At 51.7% G+C, this 11,570-nt stretch overlaps 1 protein-coding gene across 2 annotated transcripts in view; it reads left to right on the top strand.

The window, feature by feature from the left end:
* UBASH3B (ubiquitin associated and SH3 domain containing B) overlaps positions 1-11,570 on the top strand; it is a 141,207-nt gene that overhangs the window by 79,653 nt on the left and 49,984 nt on the right. The gene's annotated exons all lie outside the window — the stretch shown is intronic.

The following is an 11,570-nucleotide window of genomic DNA, read 5'->3' as shown; positions in this document are numbered from 1 at the left end:
TTTTCCCTTTTATTTGTTCATTTATTTGTATGACATGCTTTTTAAATATATTTTTTTAACATTTTATTTATTTTTGAGAGAGAGAGAGAGACAGAGTACAAGCAGGGGAGGGGCAGAGAGAGGGAGACACAGAATCCGAAGCAGGTGCCAGGCTCCGAGCTGCCAGCACAGAGCCCGACGTGGGGTTCGAACCCACGAACCGTGAGATCATGACCTGAGCTGAAGTCGGATGCTTAACTGAATGAGCCACCCAAGCGCCCCAATGTCTTTTTTTCCCCAACCTGTAAAACAGAAACAATTTCTTTACCAGTCCAAAACTGGCTTCCTAAGGAACTAGAACACAGTAGAGCAGACTCAGCCCTTCACTTGGATGGCAGGCAGTGCATCTAAGTCTCTTTTTCTACCCCAAGGACCTACGCTGGTTCCTGGCAACCAGCAGGAAGTATTCATGGGGTGCTTACTATGTACCAGGAAGTCAAGGCTCTTGAGAGTCAATGCAGATCATTACAAAGTCTCCGCTCTCGGGGAGATTACAGTCGCTGGGGGATACCATCGCGATCCCACAAATATGTATGGAAATATGGCGGTGTTGTTAGCGTAGGATGGCAGAATAAATTCCTTTTCTTTCATTAGTTTTCTAATTGAGGCTCTAGCTTTTTCTGGCTACTGGCAGAGGGAAGGCCATAGTCCATATGCCTTTTCATATTGAATGTTATCACTAAGGTAATATTATTGACACAGTCTTTTGGAAACAAACATGTGAGAACGTGAACAAGGGTAAGGTGCCTCTCTCCTCCCGTGGCCCCTCCCCTAGCCCACTGTTGGCCACCTTGCACCTCCAAGCCCCTTCCCTCTTTCCCACACTGTGTCTGCCGTTCCTTCTCCCTTCTTGTCTGGATGGCAGATTCCACTCATCCGTCAAGGCCCAGTTCAAGTCCTGCCCACTCGGGGGGCAAAGTTAATCTGTAAATGACCGTGTAGATGCATCACTGAGCACCGCGATTGTCTTCAGTCCCACCTGAGCTCCTTGAAGGCCAGGAATTATGTCTTCTCTATCGCTGAATTTCCCAGAGCCTGGCACAAAACCCAGTCCTTCTCAGATGCTTAACACATGTGGGATAGATGAATGGATGAATGAACGTTCCCTCTCTCACCTTTTAAAAAAAATTTTTTTATGTTTATTTATTTTTGACAGAGAGAGACAGAGCATGAGCGGGGGAGGGGCAGAGAGAGAGAGAGAGGGAGACACAGAATCCGAAGCAGGCTCCAGGCTCTGAGGTGTCAGCACAGAGCCCGACCCGGGGCTCGAACCCACGAACTGTGAGATCGTGACCTGAGCCGAAGTCAGACGGACGCTCAACCGACTGAGCCACCCAGGCGCCCCAAGATTATCCTTTTTTAAAAACTTGAAATAGAGTTGACATCCAGGGCCATCTTAGTTTCAGGTGTACAACATAATCATTGGACAACCCTGTCCGTTATGCTCGGCACAACAAATGTAGTAATTACCGTCTGTCACCATACACGACGTTTGTACAACATTATCGACTTTGTTGCCTGTGATGTACTTTTCATCCCCATGACTGGGCTTCTTTAACATATTTGTGAATGATCTGGAAAAGGAAGTTCGGAGTGAAACTTGCATATCTGTAGATGACTCAGAGCTCTTTTGGAGGGGAAGTGCCCTGCCAGGGGGGTAGACCATTGGAGGAACTCCTAAGATGGGACTTGACGTGCTTCAGTGCGAACAAATTTAAGGCCCTGCATTTAGGCAGGGCTTATCTGAGATACAAGATGCTGCCTCTCTCTGATTAGCATTGGCAAGAAAGAGCAGGGACCTGGGAGTCACTCCATTCAATTAATTTTAAGTTCACTAGACAGAAAAGAGGAAGTATGGACAGTCCCACTAGAAAAAGCCAAGTGGACAAAGGTTCGACAGAGAGGGCTTCAGGGTATTTCGGGCAACCACGGGGTTCCAGTGGCTGAAGCAGGGCTGCGTCGTAGAAAGGTAACAGGTGCAGGGGTAACAGCGGGAGAGGTAGGTAAAGCCAATGGGAGCTCAGGGTCAGCAAGACCATGGCATGATCCAGGTTAATATTTTAGGAAGATTGTTGTGGCCTCTGTGGTGGGGGAGGGCGGCTGGTAATTGGAGAATGGAAAGCAGGGGCGCAAAAACCGCAGCCAAGAGAACCTCTAAAATCATCCAAGCGAGAGCTTATGCACTGAGAATAGAATGAATGAAGGAAGGAATGAATGGACCCAGAGTGACTTCAGGGGTGGAATTGGCCTGGGACCTCAGCCAGTAAGCTTTGGGAATGTTATTCTCCTTCTAGACATGCAGGGTACCCTGGGGGGACAGTGCTGAGCCCGGCACCTAGAAGCAGCCTTAGCTGGGAGGGGAGAAGGGTGTGCCGGCGGCATGGGTCCTGGGCTGAGCCAGGGTCTGTGACCTGGCTGGCCTGAGCCCCCACCAGGAGTGCTGGGAGAACAAAGTGAGATGACCTATTGCCAAGCTCTGTGTAAACAGTAGGGTCAGCAGCTGGGTGGTTTGGGCTCCTGCGCATTGAGAGATAAAAACCAATGCTGGAGAAAGTCCAGGGAAGGGCACTGGGGCAACCAAGAGGTTAGAAAGGTTTCTTTATAGAGACGTGATGAAAACATTGGAACTCCCCAATGTGGAAGAACAAAGGGAGTCTGCCAGGCTTAGGCTTTACAGCACAGGAACGGACAGAGACGCCGACCAACTGCCCGGGTTCAAATCCCGACTCTATAATTTAAAAGCCTCCTACTGGAGCCCCTGTCTGGCTCAGTCAGTGGAGCATGGGACTCTTGACCCCCCCGGTCATGAGTTGGGCATAGAGGTTTACTTAAAAACAACAGGGGCACCCGGGTGGCTCGGTCGGTTGAGCGTCCGACTTCGGCTCAGGTCATGATCTCACGGTTCGTGAATTTCAGCCCTGTGTCAGGCTCTGTGCTGACAGCTCAGAGCCTGGAGCCTGCTTCAGATTCTGTGTGTGTGTGTGTGTGTGTGTGTGTGTGTGTGTCTGCCTGTTTGTCTCTCCCCTTCCCCCACTCGTGTTTTCTTTCTCTCTCTCAAAAATAAATAGGCTTTAAAAAATAAAATAAAATCCTATTGCCTTGGCCGAGCTCCCTAGCATCCCTGAGCATCTGTTTCCTCACTTGTCTAAGGGATGATCGTCCTGAGCTGTTTGTTGTAAGGATTGCATGACACAGGAAGGTAGAGAGCTTTGTGCGAGGAGTGACTCATGAGAAGCACTTCCTGACGGCTTTCATGTTAACTGGGAAGAGGGTATCTGCTCAGTGAGTCCCCAGATCGCGGAGATGGGGGGAAGAATGTGCTTGAAGGAATGCACGTGGCAAATAAGAGAAGGTAGAGCGTTCACACGCAGTGGTTGGCAGCTGATGAAATCTTCATTCCGGAAGGCCGTGTGTAGCTCTGAACTCCCATCCTGCAGGTCGGAGGATGGCTGGGGGTGAGGAGCTACCGCCCCTTTCTCAGCAGCCCCACGCCACGGGTCCCCGGTCCCTGGGTCACTTGCGCACCCCGTTTGCCACCTACCAAGTTCTTGGCTGGCACTGAGGGATGGAGACACGGGGAAGAGAGCAGGGAGGGGTTGCCCTCGGCTTTCTTTGCTGCCAGACAGCCTGGGACAGCTGCGTGTCCTCCTGGTCCCAGAGTGGTCCCCGCACAGCGCACGCCCCAGCTCCACACGGCGGTATGTTTCTCCTCCCTGTGGGACGAATAGTCTTTGCTGACACATCGACAGTCCCGAGGTCGGATCCCTTGTGGCTTTCTCTGTCACCAGAAACCCTCCCCTGGGCTGCAGCCCGATCATGCACAGCATATCTTTAGGCGGTCTAATTTGTAGGGCTGGCAGCCTGGAATGTAGTTAACTGCAAACGATACTTATCTCTGAGCCGAATTCCAGAGCAAAGCTGCTGCTAAGGCTGCCGTAATTACCGCGGAGCAGATACTCATTACGCACTTACGCTCTGCAAAGCGCTGCACATGTTGGCCACGCTTGCCCCAAAGCCTGGAAAAGAACCACGATCGTTTGCATGTGCATTTGTGCTTTGCGTCTTAGGTCTGCAACGTTAACGGCCAGACTTTACAGAGTGCCCCCCGCGCACCAGGCACCGTCCGTGAAAGCCTCCAGACAACTCTGATGTATTACTACCATCCCCTGGTGCCAGGCAGGAAGACTAGAGGTTAGCCCTCTGCAGTGAAGTTTAACGAGTAAGTGGCAGGCCAGGGTTCAAATCCAAGTCTGTCTCTCGAGGCCAGGGGTCTGACCCCTAGGCCACACGGTTTCTACACTGTAACAGGAGCTTCGTGGAGTCCTCGCTATCATTCTGCTTGTACGGATGAGATAGAAGGGCCCAAAGAGGTTCCCCCCAAATCGTGGTTAAATAGCAGAGCCAGGGCTCAAAGCCAGAGCCTCTGACGACCTGGGGCTCAGCGTAGTTGTTAGTATGACTCCCGTCCCCCGGTCAGAATGCCGGTCTGCTGATGAAACACGCTTGCCAGGGTGGATGCCCACTGCTGAGATGGGGCTCCTTTGCAGGGCCCCCTTTCTGGCCTCCTGCTCAGGCTGGTTGGCAGGGGCAAGGTGTTTTCTCCACTCCCAGGCACAACAGACCCTCAGTTACAGCCACACGCCGTTGTTGCTGTGGCTTTCACCTAAACCTTGAAGGCCCCAAAGACCTGCCCTCAGCCAGTGGTATGTGAGACCGATGGTATCACCCTCCATGGAGCGAGGGACCCAACCCATCCGTCCTTTGATAGCGCAGAAGCAGCATCCTAGCCAAAAGAGCCCCGTGAGATGATTCCAGAGAAGCTTAGAACCCGGGCTCCATCCGAATTCTACCTGGGGCTTGTTACTCGGTTCTCCGTTTCCGGAGTGTTCACTTTCGACAGCGCCTTGAGGGCGAGTCCAAGAGGAGGTGATCCTGATGCTTGTCTTTTACGGTCCCCGTCCCAGCTCTAGGGGGGCTGGGGCGTGTCACTTGGACACAGAGCCCCCATTCTCCATCAGACAGACAGATGTCTGTCCCTCTCGTCAGCCTCTTAGGAAGGTCGGACTAACAGACAACTGTATAAACCTGCTTTGAGACCCTAGGAAGAAAGCGCAGAAACCCATTTTATAGAGTAGCGCTGAGAAAGACATACATTAAGCACCGACTGTATGCCACGATTGAGGTAGAGTTGACTGAACGGCCGTATTTCTGTGCCTGGCAAGAGGGGACGAGCACCCCCAGGTTGGAGGGGGAATTGTATTTCGTGCCCAGGTTTTGGGCCACTGCAGTTCACAACATTGCTGCCCCCCTCCCCCCGCTTTGGGGGAAAGCATATAATCTGTTGCAGCATTTAGCCAAGGGCAGAAAGTTTCGAAGTTACTCCCGACAGCATTTATTTCTTCGTTATCCTGTGAATTAGATACTCCATTCTATAGATGAGGCAACAGGGTCCCCCAAAATGTAAAATCCTAATTCTCTCGCACTCAGGAGCGTCTTCCAGGAAGCTGCCTAGATGCTCCTTGGCAGAATATTCTCCACAGCCCTCGGAACTAAGAAGCTCCTTCTCTGCCTTCTCTGTCCTTCAGTCCATCTGTCCCCATGGAAGCTCGTTTCAGGCTGTGGCCGACCGGGGAGATGCCGGGAGCCTGTCTGTCGTCAGGCTTCAGGGCCACCAACAAAGTCCCCCTCCTGGTTCCAGCCTGCCCTGTAATTAGGTGTTTTAATTGGGCCCTCTGTTTATACTCAGCCAGAATTGTTGTGCTGGCGTGGGCCTCACACAGGCAGTGGCTGCCTGGCTATAATCCCGGCTCTCCCCTGGGGAGGTGGTATTTATTATGAAGGGGATGAAATCTGGGGCCACACACCCAGGCCTTCTGCAGTGGCTTGGGAGCCTGGGATCGTCATCTGGGATGATCTTGCCTAATGACAGCGCTCTGCTTTTCCCTAGAATACCGTCTTCAGTCACTGAGCTCCACATGACAGCCACCGTTGCTATCCCTCCTCCTAGACCAGTGTGAGAAGCTTCTAGATGAAGAATGGGGGTCCTAGAGCTTTGATCCAGGGTGGGACCAATTGCTACAACCCAAAAAAGCCCGGTCTCTAGAGTCAAGCCTCAACTAACTAAAATTTTATGTTCCTGAAACTGTAACAAGCTCTAAAGTACAACAAATGGGGAAAAGAATGAATTATTACTTACAAACACAAGATATTTGAAATGTGTATACTAGACCACGGAATCCACTGAAGGAAAAACAGTCTACCGTACAAAGCTAGTTGGGTTGAAGTAATGATCCCAAGGCGGGGCGGGGGTGGGGGGTGGCATTTGGAGAAGGCAAATACTCTTAAAGGCCGTGGCAATGAGGCTCAAAGGCAACTTGAGGTCAAGGTTAATAATACAAACATCCAACTCTTTACAGTTCCCCTGGTACTTTCTGTTCTATCGTTCCTTCCTACAAACAAATCCTTGGAGACAGTATTATTAGTCCCGTTTTATAGCTGAAGAGACTGAGACTCAAGGGGGTTGACTCTCCCCCACTCGCCCTTCTGAATGCAATCTGGACTAGAGCCTGGGTCTTGCCTTTCCCCATCCTCTGCCCCTTCTATTACATTTGACTGCGTCTTCTCTTAGCGGTGGTGGTGTTCCTGTCCTTCCTTGGGGAGCACTGATGGGTGCTCAGAAACTTCTTAGAGAAGGAATGCTGGGAGCAGGCACAGTTTCTTAGAAATCTGCTGTGTAATTTTGAATTCCTAGCCCAATGGTACCTTCTTCTCTGCCCCATCCAACCTGCCTATCCATGAATTCAATGTATGCATGCAACAGGTTGAGTGCTAGTTATGTGCCCGGCACTTCCTAGGTACTTGAGATCCGGAAATGACCAAGGCCAAGTCCCTGGCCTCGGCGGAGCTTACATCCTGGAGTCAAATGTTCTGTGATGATGAGAATGTTCACGTCTGCACTGCCAACATGGCACCCACGGGCACTTGCAACGTGGCTAGTGTGGCCAGGAACTGAAGTTTTAGTGGCATGTAACGTGTGGCTGGTGGCGAGCATGTCCCCCGTTCTCGAGGGACGGTTTTACACACGGTAGTGAGGGGGGATTCCAACCGTGCGCTCAACTGCTGAGAAAAGCGAAGTCCAAGGGGAAGAAGCCTTTCTCTGGGGATAGTGGAGCCTGTCCCTCGAGCATGTCGCTGCCACTCCAGAAGCTTCCTCTCTTCCTAAGGAAATTGCCTTGCTGATAAACTAAAAATAGCACCTCACTTTCCTGAAGAATCATTCTCTTTGGGTCTTAACCGCTGAACACAGAACAGGAATTAGGGGAACCCGGCCAGTGTTGCCTACCGGCAAGCAGCTGAAGGGGTCAGACCGAGCCTGAGGGGCTTGGGGAGAGTAGATGGTGCCTCCGGGGTGGGACAAAGCAGAGTGGGGCTTGGGGCTGCCACCTCAAGAGAGGAGAGCACTTTAAGGTGGCTGCTGTGTGGCTGCTTTACAGTCGCATTGGCTGTTGTAGGTGTGACTCCGGCTTCGGTTTCTGGTGTCAGTTCCCACCGAGGACTCTCTCGGGACCTGCACCCTCCCTCCCTCGCAGGCCACCCCTCACGGTCAGGCCACCTCTCGTCATCGGCCCCGTACCCAGCATCTCGGCTTTACCCCTTTATCCTTTGTGCCTGCTAAGGTGAGGTTTCAAAAATTGTTTTTAATCTTATTTATTGTTGAGAGAGGGAACGCAAGCAGGGCGGGGGCAGAGAGAGAGAGAGGGAGACCCAGAACCCGAGGCAGGGTCCAGGCTCTGAGCTCAGAGCCTGACGCAGGGCTCGAACTCATGACCCCGGCTGAAGTCTGCCGCTTAACCGACTGAGCCACCCAGGCTTCCCTGCCTGGTACGGTTAAGCACAGAGCCCAGCTTCCTCTCCCGGTGGCTAGAAAGAGTATCCACAGCACACGCAGGCTGTTAGAACTGGAAGGGCCCCCGCCATCCATCTAAGTCTCTTTGCATTTTTCCACAGTCTCTGGAGAGTCAGGGGACTTGCTCGGGGGCACACTGGTGACAGAGCTAGGACCCTAATTTTAGCTGACCTCCGTCCTTCCCCGCCCGAGGGCTGCACCATCCAGAAGTGGGGGAAAGAAGATCTAGGTTGTGGTGGAGGGAGGGGCACATGACAAGGATATGTAAGTCCTGGGTTAAGCTCTGCACCAACTCCCCATGACCTTAAGGAAGTCATGTTTCTTCTCTAAGCCTCAGTCCCCTGCTCTATAAAAATGGGGAAGTTAAGACGGCACAATGTCGCCCCCTTCCCAGTCCAACAGGGAACATCTCCAGCAAAGCCCCAAAGCTCTTAAGCGTATTTAATGAAGTTAATACCCGCTGTCAGCCCAAACTGCACATCGCCATTGTTGGAAAACAAAATTCCACTGAGTGAAGTTAAAGATCTAATCATGGGGTGCCTGAGTGACTTCGGCTCAGGTCACGATCTCGCGATTTGTGAGTTCGAGCCCTGCGTGGGGCTCTGTGCTGACAGTTCGGGGCCTGGAGCCTGCTTCGGATTCTGTCTCCTTCTCTCTCTGCCCCTCCCCTGCTCGTGCTCGCGCTCTCTCTCTCTCTCTCTCTCTCTCAAAATTAAATCAACATGAAAAAAAAATAAAGATCTCATCAGATTTATTCAACAATTCATGAACCAGGCAGCATCCCATCCAGCCAGTGGAGAGGAGTACCCAGGGGCTGTACAAACTGAAAGGGGTTTAGGGGCGCCTGGGTGGCACAGTCGGTTAAGCGTCCGACTTCAGCCAGGTCACAATCTCGCGGTCCGTGAGTTCGAGCCCCGCATCAGGCTCTGGGCTGATGGCTCAGAGCCTGGAGCCTGTTTCCGATTCTGTGTCTCCCTCTCTCTCTGCCCCTCCCCCATTCATGCTCTGTCTCTGTCCCAAAAATAAATAAAAAAAAACGTTGAGAAAAAAAAAACAAACTGAAAGGGGTTTCTAGGCAGACGCGGGCCTGGGTTTATTAGCAAAAGAAAAGAAAGGATTGTTCAAGGCCAGGTCACCTTCCCTTAGGAGAAGGGGGTCTCATCAGGCTGATTACCTCAGTAGTGCTGATCAGGGCATTCCAGACTGGTTTAAAACTTCCTTCCTGGGAGAGGCTGGAACTGTCAGGAAAGCCTTGGTGGGAATTAGCAAAAGGGACTCCATTTGGGGTTTCTTTCTAACACTGTGCATACAGTTTAATACCTAAGCATAAGGAAAATGCAGCATCTTCTCCCCTCCTAGCTTCTTGAGTTCCACCTTGTCCACAAGACTCAGATACGGGAGCCTGGGTGGCTCAGTCGGTTTGGCATCTGACTTCGGCTCAGGTCACGATCTTATGGTTTTTGAGTTCGAGCCCTGCATCGGGCTCTGTGCTGACAGCTCAGAGCCTGGAGCCTGTTTTGGATTCTGTGTCTTCCTCTCTCTCTGCCCCTCCCCTGCTTGTGCTTTCTCTCTCTCTCTCTCTCAAAAATAAACATTTAAAAAATAATTTAAAAATAAATAAAAGACTCAGATGACTTTAGGTATCAGTTGACCCTTCTGTGGAAAGGGTCTGAACATTTTATAATTTTTTTTTTTAAGACAAATGAGGATCGGGCTATGGGTCGGTGTGGGGGGGAAGCAGCTAGGGTTACAGAGTGTGGCCGCTCATGGTGATGGTCTGGCACCTAGGGGGTTTTGCCAGCCAGCTTCGGAAGAGCCTACAATGTCAACAAGGATCATTCCTCCGAGAAGGGCGTGCCCTCCGCAGCTGAATGATGCCGAAGTAGTTCTCAACCCTGACCTCCTGATCTCTCCCTCCCAGGGTCCTCTTCTGAGCCGGGGACAGTCAGTTCAGCCTTTGTCAACTCAGGCTCAAGGTACTACGATTCTAAGACGGGATTTATATTTAGAAAAAAGAAAACAGACCAAAAAGCACTTTTGTAAATCTGTGGTTTAACGACAACCCGGGTCTGAACGTGGGTACTTCGTGATAATCGGCTTTTGGTTTTTTCCTCCCTGGTTGCATTTGATTGTCGGTTTCCCGGGTTTGGAGATAATTGGAGGAATCGTCTGTAACCAGCCATTGCGGTGCCCCTTTCCCTGTCATCACGGAGGGCGCCGGATGCAGGAGACAGGTGTTCCTGCGAGCTGGTTAAGGAAAAGCATCGGTTGGTTAGGACGGAAGGAATCGAGCCTGGCATTTGGGCCAGAGCAATACCGTGTGTTGGCGTAAGACGGCTCGAGGCTGACTGCAGCCTGGGCTGACATTTGAAGGTGGCAGGAAGAATGAACCATGTGAAAGATTCGTCAGCGCTTGCGGCCTCGAAACCCATGCAGTTAGTTAACCCACAGATGAGTCAGGCGTACTTGGTGCTTCAGACACTCCGGACAGTGTCTCAGTTACGGGAGCCAGTGACTAGATTGGACTCTTGTGTGGTCGTAAGCTTAAGCCCTAATGATATCTGCCTCCCTCCGCAAGCTTCAGCTTCCTTGGCTTTAAAAAATACCTCCGGGGTGCCTGGGTGGCTCGGTCGGTTGAGCATCCGACTTCGACTCAGGTCCTGATCTCACGGTCCATGAGTTCGAGCCCCGCATCGGGCTCTGTCTCTCTCTCTCAAAAATAAATAAAACGTTAAAAAAAAAAAAAATACCTCAAAGATCTGCCCTGAAGCCGGAGAAGGTATTGTCACATGAGCAAAGGTGCCCAGGCCAGTGACAGACACACAGTCTTTTCCCGCACCTCCTTCTTTTCCTTCCTCGTGTGCCCCGCCCCCGCCCCCCGCGCACACCATTTATTTCCAGCGTCTAATTCCTAGAACCCAGGGAAGGGGGTGTGTTTGGCTCTTTGCATGCTCCCCTGCCTTCACATCAGGGGGTGGTTCTGAGCTGTTCTCAAAGGTTGTAGTGTGTGGAGGGCTGAGGTAGGGCCCGGGGCAACCTTGGGGGAGGAAGTCAAGGAGGGAAGTGGGACCTGGGTGAGGAGGGGGAGGGTCCGGGCGGCAGACCTCACCGTCTGCCCAAGGCAACCAAGGGGATTCTTACATGTGCATCGTCATGGGGTCACAGGAATGGCACCCGGCACCTTTGTCATATTCTTTGGGACAGGGGCAGGCCTTGGGTCTCATCCGCACGCTGTGGGAGGGGGTTATACAAGGGAGCAAATACCAGAAGGCAGTGATTGCTAGGGTGTCAGCTTAAAGCCCATCCACCACGCTGGATATCGATATCTTTAACATCTTCATGAAGTTCCTGCTTAAAAAAAAAAAAAAAAGTATTTACGGGTACCTCAGCCCAGAGCCTGACGCGGGCCTCGAACTCACGGACCACGAGATCGTGACCTGGCTGAAGTCGGACGCTTAACCGACTGCGCCACCCAGGCGCCCCTAAATACGTTTTTTCAAAATGTATTTGAAATCTACTCTGTGCCAAATACTACGACCGCTGTTGGGCTACAAAGAAAATAAAAAATGATCTCTGCTTCAAGTAGCTCACAGTTCGTGGGGAAACGCAGACGCTTAAGTAGAAT

Source organism: Puma concolor, chromosome D1, assembly GCF_028749965.1.
Source record: "Puma concolor isolate L17-30 chromosome D1, mPumCon1.1.hap2, whole genome shotgun sequence".
In the NCBI taxonomy this organism is placed as follows: Eukaryota; Metazoa; Chordata; class Mammalia; order Carnivora; family Felidae; genus Puma; species Puma concolor.
This window is presented reverse-complemented; position numbering and strand designations above follow the sequence as displayed.